The 22122-nt window shown below is 55.0% G+C and overlaps 1 protein-coding gene across 2 annotated transcripts in view; it reads right to left on the bottom strand.

The window, feature by feature from the left end:
- The window catches only part of POLR2F (RNA polymerase II, I and III subunit F), an 86109-nt gene that overhangs the window by 1393 nt on the left and 62594 nt on the right, over window positions 1-22122 (bottom strand). The window lies entirely within an intron of this gene.

Genomic DNA, 22122 nt, shown 5'->3' with positions numbered 1-22122 from the left:
CCCACTGCCCTCAGGATCTAGTCCCCAGACCTTCCCAGGCCACCCTTGGTCCTCAGGAGCTCCCTGCTGACCTCTGTAGCCACTTTGCTGACTGCTCCTCCCTCTGCTGCCTCTCCCACCACCCCTGCCAGGCCCTCTGCTCCAGCCCATGGCCTGGGGTGCCTCTCCCCACCAGTTTTGCCATTCACATCTGCTTTCCTACCCTTTTCTCAATTTCTTTTTTTTTTTTTTTTTTTTTTTTTGAGACAGGGTCTCACTGGCCCCCAGGCTGGGGTGCCATGGTGTGATCTCGGCTCACTGCAGCTTTGACCTCACAGGTTCAAGTGATCCTCTGGCCTCAGCCTTCGAAGTAGCTGGGACCACTGGGACCACAGGCATACACCACCATGATTAGCTAATTTTTTAATCTTTTTATAGAGACAGAGTCTCCCTTTGTTGCCCAAGCTGGTTTCCAACTCCTTGGCCTCAAGTGATCCTCCCACCTCACCCTACTAAAGTGCTGGGACTACAGGTGTGAGCCACCACACCTGACTCCATTTCTCATTTTCATTGCCTGCAGAACTTTTACTGTCTCTTGAGACTTTATTCACAGTCACCTCCTCCAGGAAGCCTTCCTTTCCCAACTTCAGGTTAGGCGCTCCTGGGTAGCCCAGGCCCCCTCTTGCAGCACAGGGGCTCTTCACTGATTTATCTGTCTTCCTTGAGGGCCGCCAGGGTCTCGCTGAACTCAATGGCCCTCGCCCTGCCCCTGCCCGCCACCCCGTCCAGTTCCGGGTGCTCGGGTTTCCTCTCTGGGTGTCTGTGCGCGGCTGGAATGCCAAGGTTCTTCGCCAGCAGTGCCTTTGCTTCCTTTGCGCGTCTGTGGAGGCAGGGCTGGTGCAGGGGTGGAAGGGGTGCCTCTTGGGAGCAGCTGCGTACAACCTGCCAGGGCTCTGGCTCCTGGGCCTGGGTGAACTGCCCAGGTCTCCATCGTTCCCCTCCCCCGGGCACCGGCTCTCGCAAGGCGGGGGTGGCTGCCCTGGGAAGAGAGGATCTGCCCTGGAGTCAACTGGATGAGCGCCCAGTCCTGGCTGTGGAGCCTCTCTGTGCCTCAGTTTCCTCATCTGAAAATGGCATCATCAGCCGTCCCCACCCACCTTGCAGGGCTGTGAGGGGACGTGGGCAGGGACAGTGGACAGAAATTGTGTCCCCGGAGGGCAGACTCTTCATTGTCTCGCTGGCTTCCTGACATTCCTATCTAGGACAAGTTGTGTTTCAGTTTCCAAAAATTCCGGTACATTTGGTTTTAGGCTTTGTCTCGGGAGACAGCCCCATCTGGTGCTTCCCACGGGTGGGAGCGGGTGCAGAGACGGCTCTTTCTGGAGGGGCTGGTTCCCAGCGGCGGCCCCCTCAAGCGCAGTCCACTCAGTCGTCAGAGGGGAGCCGCTCCCGGGAGGCAAAGGCCGCGGGAAATGGCGGAGGGCTGCCTCTTGTCCCATGCAGGGACGAGGCCTGGCGCGGAGGCTGGGGACGGGAGGGTCCTGCCACTCCCTGGGGGACGCAAGGTGGGTCACGGACGTCCTGTGGAGCCCCAGCCGCCCCCTACGACTGCCCCGGCCCCGAGAACCCCGGGAAAGGCCAGGCCGCCCTGAGGGCCGCTCGCAAGATGGCGGCCGCCAGTGCAGGCGCTGGGAGAGGGAGGGCGCCGCGGCCGCCACGGTCAGCGCGCAGCCCCGGGGTGCGGGCGCCGGCGGGGGGAGGAGGGAGTTGGGGTGGGTGGGGGGCCGGGAAGAGCCAGTGAGAGGGGCAGGGAGGGGAACAAAAGGTCCCTTTGTGGCGCTGCGGGAGAAGAGGGAGCGCATTACCCAATGCCCAGAAGCCATGTTGGTAACAAGAGAACCATTCTCTGCCTCACTTGGAAAACAACTTGGAGCAGAGAGAGACAGGGAGAGATTTAACCCCATGGGCGCGGGCGCAAGGGGCTCAAGGCCACGGCGGAAGGTGGGGAGGAGCGAGGGCACACTCAAGGCCTGGACGACCAATCTCTCAATCCGTCCCATCCTGTGCCCGGGTGGCTCCTGGGTCCAGAGCCCATCATGGCCGCCAGGTCAAACCTCAGCCGCCCTGTGACCCGGCCAGAGCCATGGCTTCCACCTGCCTGGGCCCGGCCTGGTCCTTTCCCCCAAGCCGCTTGCTCCAAGCTCTGGGGCCTGGCCCACCCTAACCTCAAGAGGACGCCCTCTGAATCCTCACATCCTCTGGCTTCAGATCCCAAAGCTGGTCCTGGTTCCAGGGCCACCAGGGCTCCATTAGCCTCCTGATACTGACAGGGAGCTTGTCCCTTCCATCTTTGCACAGTTTGCCTTTCAGAACGTTTTTCCTAAAATTTAATCACATTTTTTCTTTCCCCACCCCAGCTTTCTCCCCTTCCCCCACCTTCTACCCCCCAACACTGGCTCTCAGGCTCCCAGAGAGGCCATCTGATAATAGGCAAGTTGTTCTAAAAGAAGCTACTGTTCATGAGCACCTACTGTGCTTAGGGTACTTCCCACACGCTGACTTGATGACCCTTGCTACTTCCGGCCAACCTGCATGAAGTGAGCTGCTGTCTCTCTGCTGAGGCTACTTATTCAAAAAGCACCTCACACAGGGCCACACATAGGAGGCACTCCATGAACAAAGGATAGGAAGAGTTGGGAGGCCGAGGTGGGTGGATCACGAGGTCAGGAGATCAAGACTATCCTGGCCAATGTGGTGAAACCTCATCTCTACTAAAAATACAAAAATTAGCCAGGAATGGTGGCACGTGCCTGTAGTCCCAGCTACTCAGGAGGCTGAGGCTGGAGAATCGCGTGAACCCGGGAGGTGGAGGTTGCAGTGAGCTGAGATGGTGCCACTGCACTCCAGCCTGGGCAACAGAGGGAGACTCCGTCTCAAAAAAAAAGATAGGAGATAGGAAGAGGCCAGGCATTGGCCAGGAAGTGGCTCACAGCTGCATTCCCAGCACTTTGGGAGACCAAAGCAGAGGACTGCTTGAGGCCAAGAGTTCAAGACCAGCCTGGGCAACATAGCAAGATCCCCATCTCTACAAAAAAAAAAAAAAATAGCCGAGCATGGTGGTGTGCACCTGTAGTCCCAGCTACTCTAGAGGCTGAGGCGGGAGGATCGCTTGAGCCCAGGAGTTCAAGGCTGCAGTGAGCCAAGATTGCGCCACTGCACTCTGGCCTGAAAGACAGAGTGACACCTTGTCTCAAAAATAACATGACATAACATAACATAACATAACATAACATAACATAAGGTTGCTCATTAGCAGAATAAAAAGGTCCTTCCACAAACACTGATTGAGCAGTGGCCATGTGCCCAGCTCTGGGGCTACAGCAGTGGACATAACAGACCAGCTTACCCTCACGGAGCAGATATTCTCCTCTCTCCTCAGGAAGATGCATAGTATACAAGTAAACCTACAAGCTAACATCAGGCAGCCATGAGTTCCAGAATAAAAAACAAAGCAGGGTAAAGGTGGAGAGAGATGGGTGGGGTGTTATGTTAGACATGGTGGTCAGAGAAGACCCCTGCAAGAGTATGACCTTTGACAAAGATCTGAAAGAAGAGAGGAAGGATGTCTGGGGAAAGAATGTTCCAGCCGGTGGCAACAGCACAAAAGGCCTGAGAGGGAATGTGCTGTTGAGTTTAGGAACAGCCAGGAGGCCAGTGTGTGGGAAAAGGAGTCAGACACGTGGGGTTGGAGGGCCCAGCTCTGAACGCTGGGGGAAGGCTAGGCATGAGGGGCCCGTTGGGGCTTTGAGCAGGGGATGGTGTGGTCTGAACTCCATCACAACAGGACTCTCTGGAGGTCAAGGTCAGAAACTGAGAGACCCACAGTTCTTGGCCGCAGCCCTCCTTACCCCCTCTCTCCCATCCCTTGCAGCCACTCCTCCCCGGTTGCCCACCCCTCCTAAATGAGATCCAAATCATTCTTTCAGTAAGTGTTTGCTGAGCATCTAGTATGTGCTAAGAATGGGCCTGTTCCTCTAGGACAGGTTCCTAAGGAGAGCGGCCTTGCCCCTGAGGGCGGTTCACTAATGGGGGCTTCCAGGCCCCTGAAGGGGAAAGTTGCCTGTGGACTTCCTGGTTGCACAGAAGGAAGCCTCTCCTTCGGGGAATTTTTAAAGCTTCTCAAAGGACTCTGAGGACATTCCCTGCCCCACCAGCCTCATGGTGCCGTGACATCAGCAAATGGCCTAGAAAAGCAGGGGCTCGGCTGGGTGCGGTGGCTCACACCTGTAATCCCAGCACTTTGGGAGGCTGAGGCAGGTGGATCACCTGAGGTCAGGGGCTCGAGACCAGCCTGGTCAACATGGCAAAACCCCGTCTCTACTAAAAATACAAAAACTTAGCCAGGTGCAGTGGCAGACGCCTATAATCCCAGCTACTTGGGAGGCTGAGGCAGGAGAATTGCTTGAACCCGGGAGGCGGAGGTTGCATTGAGCCAAGATCCTGCCACTGCACTCCAGCCTGCGCAACAGATCGAGACTCTGTCTCAAAAAAAAAAAAAGAAAAGCAGGGGCTCAGTGCCTCACCTCTGACCTCAGGCTGGTTCCCGGCCTCCCAGGGCCTCAGTTTCCTCATCAGTAAAACCACACCCACCCTGGAGCTTTGTGGGTTCATCAAAAGAAGGCAGCTTGCCCTTTGGGGGCAGGAAGGGGGCTCTGAGACGTGAGGCTGCAACTCATGGTCACCCAGCTGGGAAGGGGCAGCACCTCCCACCCGCTCCCGCCAGGGCTTCCCCTCCTCTTCTGCTGTTCCCAGTGGCCCGGCGGGTGCCTCAGTTCAGCCATGGTTATGAAGCAGATGCATATGAAGTGCCTGCGGGTGTCAGGCAGCACCTGGAGAGTGAGGTGGGGCAGTCATGCAGAAAGTGGTGATAGTAGCAGCGGGTTTCAGATGGCAGAGAGGCCGGTGGGCAGGAGAGGGAGGCTGCATGGCCCCGAGGACAGGAGCAGGATAGACCGAGGGATTGCAAATGAACAGAAAAGAAACATGCTCCTGCCAGGCCCCCTGCCCTGGGAAGGGAAGAGAGCGACCCCTGATTCCCACTTGCCCCACTGACTTGCTCTAGACCGTTGGGCAGCAGCCCCTTGGCCTGTTAGGCCTCAGCATCCTCATCTGTCAAATGGGCTTATCCCTCTCGTCCCATAGGATGGTGCTGAGAATCAGGCAAGGTGAGGGGTATGTACACACCACACTGGATGTAAAGGCCTCGGAGGCGCCTGTTGTTAACAGTTAATGGGCTCCAGATGTGCACCATTTACAGAATAACCCACCATGGTGAGTTTGTGCCACAGGCGATGCCACAGAAGGGTGTGAGACCGAGAGAGAGACACACACACAGGGGGAGAGAGAGAGATGGCTATGGCAGAGAGCAGGGAAGGCTTCCTAGAAGAAGCAAGACCTACACTATGTGTGTTATGGAGGGATGGGCAGGATTTGCAGAGGCCAAGAGGTGTGGGGAGAGCTTAGGTGGAAGGACCAGCACAAGGGAATCTGCTTGGGGAGTGGGGAGGGATGTCAGCCCCCTGGCTAGCAAGGTGGGGTGGGGAGGCTGGGGTGGGATCCTGGAAAGCCCCAGCTCGTCCTAGGCCAGGGCCCCAGGTCTCACCTCCCACCACTCCCAGCCCTGGGCCGAAAGCTCCCAACTGGTTTCTCCTCTGGCCGCTGCTCAAGCCCTGCCCCCACCTCCCGTGCGCTCTGTGTCTCTGCTGGCTGCTTCTGACTCATTGTTCCGAGCTGCGCAGGCACAACCCCCTCCAGAAAGTCCAGGCTGACAGGTCTCCCCTGGGATTAGTTCATTCTGTCCCAAGGGGAAGCTGCTATTATTATCCCCATTTTACAGAGGGGGACATTGAGGCTCAGAGAGGGGTCCAGGGCTGCACGGCTGGTGTCACCGCTGGGATTTCAACTCCAAGTGGCCTGGCTCTCCTTTGAGCTCTTGGCTGCCTCCGCACCCCGCCCCATGCTGGGCACTTCGGTCTCCTTAGAGCTGGTGCAGGAGGTCGCTTGTTTTGCATTATCCCCTCCCCTGCTTCTTGGAGGAGGAAGCTGGAGCCCAGAGAAGGGTTGGGACCTGCCTGCCGCCACGTGGCCAGGAAGTGGCCGAGCAGATTCTGAAGCCAGGAGTGGCTGACCCCACTCCTCTGTGACAGGCCTGGGGAAGCTGCCAGGCCTGGGACGCAGGGGTGCATGGAAGGGAAGAGGCTGTGGCCCGAGGCCCAGTGAGAGCCCAGTGCAGCCCTGGAAGGCGGAAAAGACAACTAGTGGGGATGAGGAGCAGCGTAGACAGGCCCAAGGAGCTGGGGGACAGATGGTGGTGGTGAGGCAGCAAGGCTGAAACGGTGGAAGTAGAGGAAGCAGAAGGGGAGGCGGAAGGAGCTGACAAGGGGAGTCGGGAGGACACCAAGGGGCCATGCCAAGCCCTAGGTTTTGGGGCACCCCTGCCCTGTCCGGGTTTGGCCCCAGCAACTTGACCCCTGGGATGGTGCAGGGAATAGGGGTCAGCGGCGGTCACAACCTCTCTTGACTCCCAGAATCAAAGGGGTTGGGGCCCCAAGTGGGCAGCAAACTTAGAGTCAGCATGGGTCACGAGGAGTCGCCCAGTGCCCTCGTCCACGTCACACCCTCTCCCAGCGAGCACAGGACAGAAGCCTTGAGGCCCTTCCACGGGCACTGTCGTCAGTCAGTGGAGTCACATGGGGGGCAGGCAGCGGGGCCGTGGCGCCTTCCGGTGGCTTCCCCACATCCACCCCTCCCCTCAGGATCCTGCCACCGCTCTTGGAAAACAACTGAGGAAATCAAGTGGAAACACAAATCCGCCACCCAGTCCCTCCCGCTCCCCCGGGGCCAGATCCCATCCCCCAACCCCCACTGCACTGGGGGATCAGGCTTGGCCTCAGAGGCTGTGCCAGCCCAGCAGGGCTTGCCTTGGCGAGGCTCTGTGGGCACTGGTGATTGGTCCTGGAGTTCCCAGCAGCTGGGCCTGCCTGTCGCCCCATCTGGTCCTACAGAACCAGCCCTACCCCAGAGGGACTGGGTAACCAGGCTTGAACCCCGCTGCAACCTCTAGACTCTGGGATCCGGGGCCAGGGAAATTCCAGGCCTGGCTCTACCAGAGCCTAGCGGGCCGCCCTGGACAAGCGCCTTCTCTCTGTAGGTCTCAGAGTCCTCATCTGTAAAATGGGAGAGATAAGCCATGCCCCGTCCACCTGAAAAGGCTGGCGAAGAAAGACAGGCAACTAGGGAGGACAGCTCTGTGCAAAATCTCGAGATTTTGTCCACTTCCTTTTTTTTTTTCTTTTCTTTTTTCTTTCTTTTCTTTTTAGACAGGGTCTCACTCTGGGGCCCAGGCTGGAGTGCGGTATCATGATCACAACTCACTGCAGCCCCAACCTCCTGGGCTCAAAGATGGCTCACAGATGGCTGCTTTGATGTTTACAGGGAGATGTTGCCTCACAGGTTGGGAGGTCATGAATTATGTCATGCTCCGTGTGGGGGACATGAATTATGGACGGCAGTAAGGGATTCCAGAGGCAGCTCACCAGTGGCCCACGGAGCCCTTCTCAGCTTGGCCTCCCCGCCTCCCACCGTGGCCACCCCTCCTGCCCCTGCAGGCCTTCATAACTGCGCATCCAGGCAGCTTCCTTGCTGAAGCACCCTCTCTGCAGAACTCCTGCTCATTCCTCAAGACCCAGCTCGACTGTCCGTCCTCTGTGACACGTCCTGATTCCAGGCAGCATGAGGGGCGTCCGCCACCCCACGTTGGTTCCTACAGCACACTGTGTCAGTGTGGCATCATCCACCCATGTCCCCAATCAGGGTGTGGACAGGGCCTATGCCTCAAACATCCTGGTTTCCCTGCCCCATGCCCAGTGTTGGGCCTAAGGAATAGCAGAGCTCAGTGGACTATGTGCCTGACTGTGGGCAGAGACCCCGGTCTCTCCTGGGCACATTCAGCCTCGAGGCAGCAGCTCGGCTCCTGACTGATGGATTCAGGGGCAGGTGATGGGTGTGAAGCAGTTTCCCCTGTCAGATACCCGCTGTGCATTTTTGGGAGGACCGTAACAGTGGAACTCCAGAGCTCTCCTGGGAAGATGGCTGTGGTGGAAGGTGAGAGGACACTGGCCAGTTAGAAAATGGATAAAAGCAGGCCAGGTGTGGTGCAGTGGTTCACATCTGTAACCCCGGCACTTTGGGAGGCCAAGGTGAGAGAATTGCTTGAGATCAGGAGTTCAAGACCAGCCTGGGCAACAGAGTGAGACCCTGTCTCTACAAAAAAATTAAAAATTAGCTGGGTATGGTGGCTTGTGCCTAGGCTTCCAGCTATTTGGAAGGCTGAAGTGGGAGGATCACTTAAGCCCAGGAGGTTGAGGCTGCAGTGAGCCAAGATCGTGCCATTGTACTCCAACCTGGGCCACGGAGCAAGACCCTGTCTCAAAAAAAAAGTAAAAGAAAAAAAAAGAAACTGGACAAAATCTCCAGACTTCAGACCAAAACCGAGGCCAAGACAGAGGGGACTAGAATGCTGGGGAGGGGACTACGGATGTGTTTGGAAGGAAAAATTGTCATGGCCGATGACTAGCCATAGGGGATGAAGGGGATGGATGAGTCAAAAATGACTCCGAAGCTTCATGCCTGAGTCACTGGAGAACAGTGGGGCCGTTGATGGGGCAGGGAAGCGGGGAGGGGTTGGTCTGGGGGCAGCATGGTGACGCGGGTTTGAGACATGGACTCACAGCACTTTCAGGCTGGAAGCAACCTTCGGAGGTCACCAGGGTCACACGTGAGGAAGTGGAAGCTGAGTGAGGAGCTGCCACTCAGCCGGGACACCTGTGACATCAGGCGCCTGGGACAGGGTGTTGGTGCTGGTGGGGACCTGGACAGCGGCACAGGGTGTGAAGTCCGTGCCTGCCCAGGTCCTGCACTGGGCTCTGGGGACCTGGTGGTGAATCAGACCCAGTCCCCACACTTAGGGGCTCACTGTTCCATGGAGGAGACAGACATGACTGTAATTACTACCTGGGCTAAGAGGGTGGTGTGGTGAGGACTCAGAGGGCCAAGCCTACCTTGTGGGGGTACGTGGGTAGGAGAAGTAGCCAAGGAACGAGGGCATCCCTGTTGTCAGAAGTAGGCTCCTCCGTGCCAAGAACATCTCATTTAATCCTTGCAACCATCCTGTAAGCTCTGTGGTATTACTGTCCGCATTTTACAGATGAGTTTGAAAAAGATGCAGATTGTCCAGGGCCCTGCAGATGGAATGACGCCCAAACTCTCGCTCTTAACCCCTGCGTCTTGGAAGAGGTGTGCTGGAGCTGAGGCCTGACAGAGTAGTAGGAGTTTCCCAAGGGACAAGGAGGGAGGGGGCGACACCGACACTTGCCAAGACCCGTCTTTCCATTGGCAGGGTCTGAAGTGCTGGTGGTCTGTAGCCTGCTTCCTTACCTCTTGCCCAGGGCCTCTCACAGCTCTTCCGGCCCTCGTCCTGTCCCAGGGTCCCTCATTTCACAGACCCTGCCTTTCCCACCCCCTACTGGTGACAGCCGACTGATCTGATGGATTTGTCCAGCAACTGAGCTGGGGGTGGGGTGGGAGAGGGCCTGTTCCTGATCCCCGGGGAACCACGGACCACGCTCCCCAGGCCTTCCCAGCACAACCCTGCCCCCACCCACACCTCCCCACTGCGTGACCTCTTCTTATCCGGGGAGCGACCCTGCAAAGCAAGTCATCCCAGAGAAGTGAGGATGTGCCTGAATCACCCAGTGCATAAGCAGCTCAGACCCACAGGCCTGGGGTCTCAGACCATGGCGGTCCCCTGAGCTTGGACAAACCACAGAGTACTTTTCTGTCCTCGGGCTCCGGTTTGCAGGGCACCATGGGAATGATCGGGGAGAAGGAGGGTTGAGCACTAGCAGTCTTGGGCAAATACAGTTTATAACCCAGGGTGTGGCAGTGTGCTGGAGTCAGCGCACACTGGCTCCTGAGAGCCAACTGTGAAAGTCTCTGGAATCGAAGCCAGTTGATATTACCTTGGAAGCTTTGAGCCTGCCCTGATGGGACTTTTTACACTATGAAAATTGGCAGTCTACCTCTGTGTCTCCCGCCTCCACAAACAGAGCTGGTTGTGAAGCATATTTACCAGCACATGACTGTCCAGAGGGCCCGACTCCTGGCTCCCCAGGGGGCTTGTGGGTTCTCTCAAGCTCCCAGCCCTATCTGGGGATCTTCGGGGACTTGTTCTTGCTCAAAATCCATTGATATCTCCCACTTGCCACCAGTGAAAGTCCAAACTCCTCCCCTGCGTTTTCCATCCCCAGCATCAGGCCCAGGCAATCTTCCCAGCTGCATCTTGACTGTTTCCTTGGTGCCCCCATGCTTGAGCCAAACAAGAACAGATGATGCTTGCCGAAAAGGCCCTTGCTTCCTTAGTTTCCTGCTGCTGCAACAGCCGCACCTTTGCTCATGCTATTCCCTTTTCCCAAAATGCCTTTCCCCTAACTCTGCCTCTTGAAATCATCTCCAGCCTGCAAGGCTCATTCACAATTGGTGTTCAGTCAATGTTTCTTGGCTGAATGGGAGGGAGCGTGGACGAAGGTTCCACAACCAGGACTGACCTGGTGGTGCCTTGGTGAAGGCCAAGACCCTGGGAAACCCTGCATCCAATCCTCTGCCTCAGGACAGAGACACCCCGAAATCCCCTGCCTTCCCTAGCTTGCTTGCAGTCTCCCAGATAATGGGGTGTTAATGGAGGACAGACTGGTCACTGCTTCACAGGTAGCAAAAACAGAAACCAACTTGAACCATCCAGGTTACCTGGAAACCAATCCCTTCATTCTGTGGTCAGTCTCAAACTCCTCTGCATCCTTCAAAACCCATCCCAGGTGCTGCCTCCATTGAGAGGTCTTGCCCAGTTAGAAGTCCTCCATTACCCCCTTGCCCCTGTGCCCTGCACACACTGATCATTGCACTCATGGCACAGGGTAGTGCTTATCTGTCTGTCCATCACCCCACTAGACCATAGCCAGAGGAGACAGAGCCTTATTTAAGGCTTTATCCTCAGGCTGGTGCCCAACAAGCTTAGGAGGTGCTTGTTGAACTAACTTGAAATGACTCCATCACTGTCAGCCAAGTCATCCTCCACTATCCTTGGGCCTCAGTTTTCCCCTCTGGATAAGCCAGACTTAGACGGGATCATTTCCAAAGACATTCTGCATCTCCTATTCTGGGATTCTGTGATATGCCCCACTCCTTATCCATCTCTAATCTTCAAGTCTCCTTCCCTAAGCTGCAAGCCTTCCAGTGGGTGACGCCCCTTCCTCGGCTGCCTTCACCAACACCACCTCACCCTGCAGACCACAGCAGTCTCTCCTCAGACCCCTGAACTCCCTTTTTCAGGGTGCTCTCTTCTCTCAGACTGTGGACTCCTCTGAAACCCTTTCAGAGGCCTCTCCTGCCCACTCCAGGCCTGGCTCACCAGCCAAGTGCACAGTCAGCACCCATAAGTGCCCATCAATGAGCTGTGATGGAGTGGCCGGGGCTTGTGGGGCCTTTGGAGAGCTGGCAGAGTTCCTGTTCAGACAGGCCTGGGAGCTGCCTGCCTATCACAGTGCGGGTGGAGGGTCCCCTCAAGCCCCCAGGACAAACAGCCACATCCCATTCTCTGCCTATTTCACTCAGACCTTCAGAGGGTGTGTGTGCAGGAGCGGGACAGGCTGCTGCTGCCCCTTCCTCCCCATCCCACAGAGGGACACAGTGGCTATGTGGCCGCTGTCCTCTCCCCAATTTCTGCTTTCTTCTCTATCTCCCAAGCACACCCAGAGACAGATGCACATGCACACACATAGGCACACACATACACACATTCATGCACACACGTATGCACACACATACATGCACACACATATGCGCACACACACGCACACACACGTATGCACATGCACACACACACACGCACACACAGATGCATGCACAGGCACAGAGGGTCATGAGCCCCCGTATCAGTCACCCTGCACTGACATTTGGAGCACAGGGAGTTGTCCATGTGCCATCCAGGTGTGTTGACCCCAGGGAAGACCATGTGGGGCTGTGAGAAGGGGCTCCCAATCCCTTATCAGTCTTGAAACCCCCCACCCTAAAGCATCGCCGTGCAGCAGGAAAGCAGCCCACGCAGCCTCCGATCCTGGCTCTGTGTCTCTGTCTAAATCACCCAGGTCCCCACTGTTCTCATGTGGTGACCTCCTCCATCTCTAGCGCAGTCTCTCTCTCTCACGCACACAAGGTAGTCAGGGAACACACAGAACAAGCTGCGGGATGTCAAAAGGGGCAGTCAGTGTGCCAGGACATCCCAGAAAGCTCCAGGGAGCAGGGACTTTCGGTGATGCAGATACGATGGCTTACAACCCTGACTGTGGCGCCTCCTTCCCTAAGGGCTAGCTGGATGATCTTTAGCAAAATCCTAACCTCTCTATAGCTCAGTTTTCCTCCCTAGGATACAGCGACGGGTAACAGCGCCACCTTGTAAGGTGGTTATGATTAAATGCATTTGATGTCCACCACACTGTGGCATGCAGTAAGGGCTCAATAAACATTGGCTGCTGCTGTTATAAGTGTGGAGGGGGGTGTCCAGTGTCCTTGCCTATGAGCCCGCGCTGTGCTGGGTGCTGGGGAAGACACCGAGGAGTTCATGAGGATGGGGAGGAGCAGACAGGGAGCCGGCTGCTCACAGGCCTGGGGTGGCGGAGGCGGGGGAATGTGTGTGTGCACACGTGCATATGAGCATTTGTTTCTGGGCATGCTGCAGGAGTAAATGAGGATTGTTGGGGGCCAGGCCCTGATGGAGGAGGATCAGGAGCTGTGACAGGCCCCACATGAGGCCAGATGTGGTCTCAGAACAGCACAGTGAGAGGAGGGAGTTCCGGGCAGAAGGAATGGCCTGGGCAAAGGTGTGGACAGTGAACTGTGGCCAAGGAGGACACGCTGCGGAAGCCACCAGCTTCAGGACCACCCCCACTGAGCAGAGGACAGAGACCTCCTTGAGCTGCTCTTGACCCCCGCCCCACATGGGTGACATGCCTCCATTTCACGCCTCTACACCTTTGTCCATGCAACCCCTCCCACAGTCACATCCTGTGAGAAGAACACGAACTCAGCGTGCTTTCCTAGAACTACAGGTGCCCCTCACCCAGCATGGGAGCACTCTGAGGCCTGCAGGTAGGAGGAACTCAATAGAGACTAGTTGATGAATGAATGAACGAACGAATGGACCACGTGTATCCCCCTATACGCTAACGAGTCACCTGAGGACTGGCGTCATCCCGCACCCTATGCCATCTCGCACCCCACGACACACCGCACAGTCCCCAGGGACAGGGACGCACATCCCGCAGGCCATCACCATCCAGTGAGCCTCGCCACCCGGGCCACATGGAAAGCCGCTGTCTCTCCATGCACGCCCCTCCCCGTCCATCCACCCACCCACACACACTTTCCCTCTTGCCTGGGGCAGCTGGGAGGGGGAGCTGGGGCAAGGCAGGGCCAGAGGAGCCTCAGAGGCAGCCGGGGTAGGAGACTGGGGGAGGCTGGGAAAGTCCGGGCTGTCTCTTCTGGGGGGCGGTGGGCGGTGTGGTGGGGCGCTCGCAGGGATGGGGGGAGGGAGGAGGGTCGCCAGCCCAGTACAGCTGCGTCCCCTCCCCAGCAGCCTGCCTGGGCACAGAAAGACCTCTTTGTTCTCCGCCTTTAAAGGGTAAGAGAAACACTTATGCATGGCAAATTAGCCCAAAAATGTATTTCTCTAAAACACCCAATTGTCTCACCAGGCCTGCAGCTGCAGGGAAGTTCCAGGGAGCCGGGGGAGGGGGCGGCTTTGGGGTGACCCTGGGGGACAGAGAGAGGCGGTGGGGAAAGAGGGGCCATCCCGCCTTCCCTCCTCCGCTCTCAGAATCTCAGAGTTGCAGAAGGGCACAGCTGGGGAGGGCCCTGGGATCATGAAGACCAGCCCCTGGTGTTATAGAGGGGAAACTGAGACCCAGAGAGATGGTCTGCCTGGTCTCAGGTCGCACAGCAGAGTGAGTGCTGGCTGCTGGCAGAGAAAGGGCTGCGTCCTGGGTCTGCTGGCCTCTTTCATCTGTTCTCACTTGTCCATGCTTGGGTCAAGCAAGCCAGCTACCCTGGGCAGGAGGGAAAGAGAGGGAAACTGAGTGTTCTGCTCAGAAGCTGCCTATTCAGGGCTTCAGTGCTCAGGAGGATGGACAAGGCACCAACCAAGCCTCCTCCCCAACCTGGTGCCCGCCTACCAGGCATCTGAAGGTCAGCCTTCTGGGGCAGTGGGGGATCCAGGCAGGGGCACCTGAGGGGAGTCCTCCACCAAAACCTTCTCCGAAGAGCAGGCAGCAGAGTCCGTCTTATTCAGCAAACTGAAACCCAAGTGCACGAGGGGAAGATTCCAGGGCCCTCTGAGGAGCACATTCTCCGGTTGACTTCTAGATTCAGAGTCATTGATTTCAGAACATCTGTTGAGCGCTCCTGAGTCCATCCCATGTAGAAGACAGGAGGGAGAAGAGACGGTCCCAGCCCTGGGGAGGATGTCAACTTGGTGAAGTGAGTTTCATACATAGGAAACACCATGCTGGCCATGAAAAGTGCCCAAAAGAGGGTGCAGATTGAGTGCCCTGGATCCTGTGTTCAGCTCGGGTGAGACCATCAGCAACCTGGGCTCAGTTTGTGCATCTGTACAATGGGGTGATGATATCCACCCAGCAGGACTGTCAGGAGAAGTCAGCGGGAGGAGATGCTGAAAGAGCCTAGGCCATGGGCCAGTGCGTAGGAGGGTCTCAGCACTGTGTATTCCAGCCCCCAGAGAAGTCTGGAAATGAGAGAGATGGGAGAAGGGCGTGGGCAGGCAAACGAGGGGGACGATCAGGGAAAGTGTGAATGTTGGGACTGTGAGTGTGAATGTGTGTTTGTGATCATATCTTTGAGTACGTGTGTGTATATGAATCAGTGTGTGCACATGTGTATCTGTGAGTTGTGGGCATGTGTATGCATGTGTATTGTGATTGTGTATGACTGTGCGTGTGTGTGTGTATGTTGTGATTGTATGTATAATTGCATGTGTGTATGTGCATGTGTGCTGTGATTGCAAGTGCATCTGTGTGTGTTTGTGTGTTGTGGGAGTACATGAGTGCCTGTGTGTGTGTGTGAGCAAGTGAGTGCACATGTGTCACCGTGAAGGGACCATATTTGGGAACATCTCTTGGGAGGGAGACTGAGCTAAGCCCTGAAATGGTCAAATATATGAACAGGCCAAGCTGCCTAGGGAATGTCCTCTTGAGTGGCTGGAGGGACCAGGACACCAGGAGACAGAAGGGACCTCCAAGAGGCCCGGAAACGCCAAGAAAGGAGAAACCTGCTGTGGGGTGGAGGCCTCGGCTCCACCTGGCTTCCCTGACATTCCAGGCATCCCTGGTGCAAGGTGGCACCAATGGTTGAGCCAGCCCCTGGGGTGAAGCAAGACCCTCCCCTCCACTACTAAGAATCTCCATGACTTCCTCTTCCCTCCGTGGACTCCTCTGCGTGGTCCACAGCACCCTGCACGACCCCTCCAGGGTACTGCCTACACTGTAGGAGCAGGCAGAGTCTCTGAGCCACTCTGCCCAGTCCTCTCCCACTGCCAGCCTCCTTGGTTCCCTGCACTTCGGCCAGACCAAATCACACTCTCAAATCATGCCCTCAGATGCACCACCTTCCCTTGACCCTCCGCACCTGCATGGATTGCACCCCCACCTCCCAGACCTGGTCTGCCTGGGGCATTCTCAGTCACCACCAAGTGTCCGTCCTTCCCATGTTTGTCTCTGCCCCTACCCTCCTGCACCCCCATAATGTCTTGTGCCCCCACAAACATCTGTTACAGTCCTCTGAGCATGCTGTAGCTTACAAAACCGTGATCCCTAAGACTGAAAACCAAGGAAAACTTGTCAAAGAATTCTCTCTATAAAAGTCACCAGGAATTGAAAGCAGGGACTCAAACAGATAATGTGACCACACGTATTCATAGCAGCATCATTCGTAATAGCCCAAAGTAGAAACAACCCAAATGTCCATCAATAAATGAATAAACAAAATGTGCTATATCCATATAATTAATTATTCAGCCATAAAAAGAAAATTCTGACACACGCCACAACATAGATGAAACTTGAAGACATTATGCTAAGTGAAATAAACTAGAAATAAAAGAACAAATATTATATGATTCCATTTTTCTGAGGTCCCCAGAGTAGTCAAAATCACAGAGACAGGGCCAGGCGCTGTAGCTCATGCCTGTAATCCCAGCACTTTGGGAGGCCAAGGTGGATGGATCACCTGAGGTCAGGAGTTCGAGACCAGCCTGACCAACATGGTGAAACCCCCGTCTCTACTAAAAATACAAAAAATTAACCGGGCATGGTGGCAGGCACCTGTAATTCCAGCTACTTGGGAGGCTGAGGCAGGAGAATCGCTGGAACCCAGGAGGAGGAGGTTGCAGTGAGCTGAGATCATGCCATTGCACTCCAGCCTGGGCAACACAGTGAGAATCCGTATCAAAAAAAAAAAAAAAAAATTAGCCAGGCGTGGTGGTGCGCACCTGTAATCCCAGCTTCTCGGGAGGCTGAGGCAGGGGAATCACTTGAACCCGGGAGGCAGAGGTTGCAGTGAGCCAAGATCGTGCCACTGCACTCCAGACTGGGTGACAGAGCCAGACTCCATCCCAAAAAGAAAAAAAAACAAAAATCATAGAGACAGAAGGTAGAATGGGGATCTCCAGGGGCTGGAGCTAAGGGAGTTAGTGTTTAATGGGCATACAGTTTCAGTTCGGGAAGATGAAAAAGTTCTGTGGATGGATAGTGGTAATGGATGCACCACAATATGAATGCCACAAAACTGTACACTCAATAATATAGTTAATATGGGAAATTTTAGGCTACATATATTTTACCACACACACAAACTTATTGGAAAAAAAAAAGGCACGAGTCCCTTACAGTTTGATGAGGAAGACCTTTTCATAGATTTTAAGAAACAGTTTTCAGGCCTTGTAGCCTGTTGATAACAGAAGACAAGCAGACATCACTGACGTCCTTCAAGCAGATGCTGGATCTCTTCTCCCCAGTGTCCCAGCGCCACGTGTAGGTGAGATGGGTGCACAGTGACGTGTGCTGATAAACAAATGCCTTCTATGACTAGGTCCCCTGACAGACCCCACTGCCGTCTGGGAAAACCACTCTGGAGGCACCCTCCTCCCAGTCCCTATCACAGCCCAGGAGTCTTCAGAGACGGCTGGGACACCCCAAGGGGAACACAAAATAACCCAGTGGAGCACAGAAGGAGAATCTCAATGCTTATTTCTGTTTCTTTGTTTGTTTTTTTGTCTGTTTGTTTCTTCAGAGACAGAGTCTTGTTCTTGTTGCCCAGGCTGGAGTGCAATGGCACGATCTCGGCTCACTGCAACCTCCGCACCCTGGGTTCAAGCGATCCCCCTGCCTCAGCCTCCCGAGTAGCTGGGATTACAGGTGCCCACCATGCCCGGCTAATTTCTTGTATTTTTAGTAGAGACAGGGTTTCGCTATGTTGGCCAGGCTGGTCTTGAACTCCTGGCCTTAAGTGATTCTCCTGCCTCAGCCTCCCAAAGTGCTGGGATTACAGGCATGAGCCACCTCATCTGGCCCACTTATTTCTTTTTTTATTTTTACTCTCATTATTTTAAAACTTCTACTTTGTGCATGTTGAGCATAGTAAAACATGTATATAACTTAGAAATAAATAAACAGATAATGCCTTGAGATCTTACTTAGGAACTAAATAGATTCTTTTCTTTCTTTCTTTCTTTCTTTTTTTTTTTTTTTTTTTTTGAGACAGCGTTTCACTCTTGTTGCCCAGGCTGGAGTGCAGTGACGCAATCTCGGGTCACTGCAACCTCTGCCTCCTGGGTTCAAGCAATTCTCCTGCCTCAGCCTTCTGAGCACCTGGGATTACAGGCATGTGGCACCACACCCAGCTAATTTTGTATTTTTAGTAGAGACAGGGTTTCACCATGTTGGTCAGGCTGGTCTCGAACTCCTGACCTCAGGTGATTCGCCCGCCTTGGCCTCCCAAAGTTCTGGGATTACAGGTGTGAGCCACCATGCCCAGCCAGATTCTTAGAAATTATGTGAGATATACTCCGCTATCCAAAACTCAGGACCCAAATATATTTAATAATAGCTTCAATACTCAAATGCATCTGATTCATACTATCCAAACTCAGGAGGCAAATGAATTTTTTTTTTTTTTTTGAGACAGTATCCCTCTGTCACCCAGGCTGGAGTGCAGTGGCACGATCTCAGCTCAATGCAACCTCCACACCCCGGGTTCAAGTGATCCTCCTGCCTCAGCCTCCTGAGTAGCTGGGATTACAGGCGTCCACCACCAAGCCTGGCTAATTTTTGTATTTTTAGTAGAGATGGGATTTCACCATGTTGGCCAGGCTGATCTCGAACGCCTGACCTCAAGTGATCTGCCCGCCTTGGGCCCCAAAGTACTGGGATTACAGGTGTGAGCTGCCGCGCCCGGCCCCAAATAGATTTTTCAAATGAGGAATATCTGTCCATATTCTGGGACTCCGTGCCCCACATTTTTACTGAGAAAGATGCATAATCAACAAGGTTGGCCAGGTGCAGTGGCTCACGCCTGTAATCCCAGTACTTTGGGAGGCTGAGGCGGGAGGATCACTTAAGCCCAGGAGTTTGAGACCACCCTGGCCAACATGGTGAAACCCCACCTCTATTAAAAATATAAAAATTAACTGGGCATGGTGGCACGTGCCTGTAATCCCAGCTACTTGAGAGGCTAAGGTGAGAGCATCACCTGAGCCTGGGAGGTCGAGGCTGCAGACAGCCGTGATCGCGTCACTGTACTCCAGCCTGGGCTCAAAAAAGAAAAAGGTCAGAAACAGCTGCTTAGATCATTGGAGTACTGAAGTCTTGTGGCCTCCTTTAACAGATGGGAGAAATTAGATTCTGTCATTCTCACTTCACCCCCAAGAGACAGATGCTATTACCCACCAGAGTTTTTCTTATCAAACCACAAGGAAGAGCTTGGCAAAGGCAGCCCCATGGCCAAGTTCCCTCTCTACCAACAAGTTCTGGGCCACCCTCACCAACCTCAACACATATGCACCGTTCCTGGCCAATTCCTCCTCACCTATAAGCCTTGGTTCAAGGTCAGCAACTCCAGGAAGCCTTTCCTGGTGCCTTCCCCAGCCAGGCACTCCCTCAGCCTGGGCCTTCCCTTGCTGGCTGTCTTCCCCTCAGAAGCAGTGTGCACCCCAGGAAAGGTCCACGTGGGACTCTCCTCTGTGCCCTGGATGCTTTGCTGAGGGCCTGGTACACAGTAGAGGCCCAGCCAGTGGCCGTGAGCAAAGGGACAGGAGTAACCACAAAAGAGCCTCACACCAGGCAGCACACACAAGTGTGGGACTGGGAGGCAGCTCAGATCCCTCCTAGCCCTGATACCCAATCATGACCCTGATTGCAAGTAAGTGAATGTGCAGCTGACCCTGGATGGTTACAGCACAGAAGAACCAAGAAAACCGTGGCAACGAGAGGGGGTGGAGGTGGAGGGGAAAAGGTGGCAGGAAACCTTCTGATCCCACCCGACTTCTTTGTGTTTTGGTGTTTTTTTTTTAGACAGTCTCACTCTATTGCCCAGGCTAGAGTGCAGTGGCATGATTATAGCTCACTGCAGTCTTGATCCCCTGGGCTCAAGCAAGCCTCCCACCTCAGCCTCCCAAGTAGCTGGGACTACAGGTGTGCATCACCACACTTAGCTAAATTTTCTTTTAATTTTTAGTAGAGGCTGGGCACGGTGGCTTATGCCTGTAATCCCAGCACTTTGGGAGGCCGAGGCCGGCAGGACCAGGAGTTTGAGACCAGCCCGGCTAATGTGGTGAAACGCCGTCCCTACTAAAAATACAAAAAAAAAAAAAAAAAATTAGCCAGGTGTGGTGGTGCACACCTGTAATCCCAGCTACTCAGGAAGCTGAAGGAAGAGAATTGCTTGAAACCGGGAGGAGGAGGTTGCAGTGAGCCGAGGTTGCACCACTGCTCTCCAGCCTGAGAGACAATATGAGACTCCATCTAAAAAAATTTTTTTAAATATGTATATATATGTGTGTGTGTGTGTGTGTGTGTGTGTGTGTGTGTATTTAGCAGAGACAAGGTCTCGCTGTGTTGCCCAGGCTGATCTCGAACTCCTGGACTCAAGCAATCCTCCCACCTCAGTCTTCCAAAGTGCCGGGATTATAGGTATGAGCCACCACGCCCGGCCCACCTGGACCTGGACTTCTGTTTTTTTTGTTGTTGTTTTTTCTTTTTTTTTAGACAGAGTTTTGCTCTTGTTGCCCAGGCTGGAGTGCAATAGCACAATCTCGGCTCACCGCAACCTCTGCCTCCTGGGTTCAAGTGATTCTTCTGCCTCAGCCTCCCGAGTAGCTGGGATTACAGGCATGCGCCACCAAGCCCCACTAATTTTGTATTTTTAGTAGAGATGGGGTTTCACCATGTTGGTCAGGCTGGTCTCGAACTCCTAACCTCAGGTGATCCACCTGCCTCCAACTCCCAAAGTGCTGGGAGAGTACAGGCGTAAGCCACCATGCCCAGCCCCACTAGACTTCTTAAAAGGCCAGGGAAGACATGGACTGCTGTGGGCCCCGCCCACGTGAGGAGGGAATGCCACCTTCTTCCAGACAACGGCCTGATTTTCCTGGTGCCCCCCCACCATGTCCGCCCTCCCTCTCTCTGCCTTGGGCAGATCTATTTCCTGGGCAGATTCCTGTGAACCGGGCCATTTTCACGGCGTGCTTGGGGGATCAGGGAGGGTAGGTGTGATCCACGGGGTCATGACCACATCTGTCACCTGAGGGGTTCACTCCCCAACCACCCCCAAGGAGGTCCTTGTGAGGCCACGGACTGCTCCAGGGCGGGCTGCTCCTGGGGTGTCTCCAGCTGCTGGGCAGTAGTCACGGGCTCTCAGCTGATGGTTGCCCAGGGCACAGATGCCAGTCATGTGGGGATGGCCGGGACCCTTGGGGAATGTCAAGCCCGGGGGCTGAAGAAGCAGCACCAGCAGCTTAGGAATGGGGGATGTGGAGGGTGTCATCTTACCCCTACTCTGACCCCGCCCACAGCCACACTGTGCCCCAAACATGTGTCAAGTCCCCATCACTCCAACACAGACACCCACACACATGCACACCTTCCCAGTCCACAGACACACAGCCACGTGCACAGGGAAAGGCCCGGGTGCCCCCACACCTCCTTCTCTCCTGGTCCAACCTCTTCCACCCCCTCCCTCCACCACTCACTCTTCTCCACATTAGCCATGTTTCCCAGCCCCAAAGCATCCCCAGGATCTTCTGGAAATCCTGAGGCCAATGGCCTGGTTCTCCCTGGAGACGGGGGGATTTCATGTGCCCGAGCCATCCTGGCCCTCCAGAGGCCAATCTCTTCCCTGAATCTGACCCCAGCCTCCCCAGCTCTCCCGCACCACACACTGGCCTCCTCCCATGGGCTGCCTGGAGAGAGGACACCCTCCTGCATCTGGCCTCATCTCCCCACTGCTGAACCTACCGGCACATCCTGGTGCTGCCTGCTCTGGTGATAACTTCCAGAGACTGGGGTCTACCATAGAAAACTTTGGTGGACTCTCAGCAGGGAGAAGATGCAAAAACTGCACATTCAGGAGTCAGCCCAGCCTGGGCCACCTCACAGTCAAAACACAGCCTCAGATGGAGTCCTGACCCCAGCCCAGCCCCAGATGGAGCCATGACACTAGTTAGAGATTGTCCATCAGAATTCGGTGATAGCCTGAGGCCTTGACCCCACCCTAAGCCTGAGGCCTGACCCTGACCCTGACCCCTCCTTCAGCTTGATTCTAAATCTAAAATGACACTTATGAGCCTCGATCTTGGTCACAAACTGGACCCTGATCCTGAAACCAAAAATGAATATTTACTCTGCAGACCCCAGAGTGAACCATTATCCTAAGTCCAGAATGAACGCTTACCCTATCTCTGACTCT

This window comes from Pan troglodytes, chromosome 23 (genome assembly GCF_028858775.2).
Source record: "Pan troglodytes isolate AG18354 chromosome 23, NHGRI_mPanTro3-v2.0_pri, whole genome shotgun sequence".
Classification (NCBI taxonomy): Eukaryota; Metazoa; Chordata; class Mammalia; order Primates; family Hominidae; genus Pan; species Pan troglodytes.
This window is presented reverse-complemented; position numbering and strand designations above follow the sequence as displayed.